The sequence below is a fragment of the Curcuma longa genome, chromosome 16, assembly GCF_044706935.1.
Source record: "Curcuma longa cultivar G26 ecotype Majalengka, Jawa Barat chromosome 16, ITB_CL_G26_1.1, whole genome shotgun sequence".
Lineage (NCBI taxonomy): Eukaryota > Viridiplantae > Streptophyta > Magnoliopsida > Zingiberales > Zingiberaceae > Curcuma > Curcuma longa.
The window spans coordinates 5,497,716-5,499,954 of NC_133876.1; positions in this window are offsets into that span (position 1 = coordinate 5,497,716).

Consider the following 2,239-nt stretch of genomic DNA (forward strand, 5'->3'; position numbering starts at 1 on the left):
ATATTATAATAGATGAGCTCATCACTCCAATTGCTCCATTTGATCAGGTTGTAGGAAGCTACGAGTAGCACTAGGATAGACATGGAATCTTGTGTTACCATTAGAATGATTGTCAGGGATGAGGATTGCTATAGCCTCATCCTTAAAGACGAAGCCCCACACCCCCTTCCTAACCCTGACCGTACCACTGTACGTATACGAGCCAACTAGGCTTTTCCTAGTCATTCTTAGCCTAAACCACATGTGGTGGAGTTCCCCACTAATCCATCCACATAGGCAGTCATCTAGGCATTCTTTTTCTTTTGTGGGTTCTTCTTTTAAAGGACATATGGAGGACGCTTTGTCACGACCCGAGAGATAGCCGTCCGAAAAATTTCGGTAGCACCTCCCCAGTATCACTGACAATTTCTTGAATACAAACACATATAATAAGGCCCACACGGCCTATCCATACTACAAAATATGGATTTAGATAAGTAATAAAAGTAAAAGTGACCCACATGGCCACGTACACATCCTACACAATGCATAAGAATGAAATTCTAATTCTACACAACGATTAAGGAAATAAATTCGTAAAGTAACGAAAAATCCAAAGTTTCGTAAGAGGAAACGTAACAAGTACTAGTATGAAATCATGAATAGGAAACATGCTAAGTCTCAAAATACCGATACGAAATCAAAAAGTCCGATACTATAGAAAGTAAACCAACAATACAAGTATACCACCACATGCTATAAACATATCAAATACACACACAAAGTCCTCGTCGTGAGATGGCATAGCTGGTAGATCCCTGACATTCTCTGTAAACTCCTACCTGATATCTGGGAAGACAAAAAAATCTCAGGGTCCAAAGATGTGAGTACAAATACTCAGTGGGTAATACAGAAAGAAAGTGCATGACGAAGTAAATAGCAGGAGTATAGATACATACCAAAGGTCAACAAGGTATCAACAATATCTCTACAAATAATAACAATTAACATGGATCTCATGTAATACACCATATGAATGACATGTCAAACATAGTGCAACAAACAAGAATCAAACAAGTAAACAATCAAAATGCAGTATAAGTGCGGTCCAATACATATATATCATACACATGATGCGCATATGCATGATGCAACTGCCACACTCACTACAGAACTCGTGCAAGCATCTGAGTCTGGGAATGTCCGGCATCGAGGGATCAGTACTCCACGCCCTACAACAAAGTAGTCCGGTGATCCAAATCGGGGGATCAGTGTTCCGCGCCCTACAATCAAGTAGTCCGGTGATCCAGTAGCTATGATAAGCTACGTATCCTATGGTCGATATCTGTCCTCTAATACCTATCCCCGACGTACCAACCATGTACTCTCCGAGTACCATCCCTACCCGGTGTCGAGGCAGATCATCGACTCGGTTGCGTACACTACCATACAGTCGCCATCACTAAGATAGAAATAGGGTATAATAACCACCTATATCAATATATCACTACAAATCATCTACCATCACGATAGACCCACAAGGGATTTACAATCGTTCATCATGCATCATGATGAGATGCTCAAATCATAGCAAAGCACCTACCATACTAATCAATAAGCGTAGGTATAAGTCATAATGATCAGGTTTCATAAGGAAAGAGTCATATCAATAAGGAAAGAGTCATATCAATGATAGAAACAACAGTCAAGAATAATAATCCAAGATCAACAGACTTAAGGTCAATCATGATATGAGCATGAATACATAAGCAGTATACAAATAACAGGCAGAAATAACATCAAGGTATCAAACTACAAGAACTATCAAAGAATCATGCATTGGAAATGGAAGAGAACCGTATTGACTAAATACAGTAAATTACCTACCTGATAAATCACAGGTCAAATCCTAGAACCCCCAGAAATATATCCTTGTATAATATGAAAGTCCTATAATTGCTCAGGGTCATGCAAGAAGAGTAAAATCATCCTAAATGCAATGATATAACCCAGAAACTCTAATCAATTTTAGAGTTAGATTAATTCCATTTAGGATTAGATCAATCTAACCGTTGGGTTGTTATTATCAGGATGTAATCAAACCATCAATTAGTTGTATTAATAAGTTAATACAACTAATTTCATATTCAATCAAATCCAGGATAACTCATATTAGGTTCATAAACCCATTCTAACCTAGTAGAATTATAATTCAATCCATGCTAGGAATCAAGTAGGTTTCTATTTGATGGGAACCTTG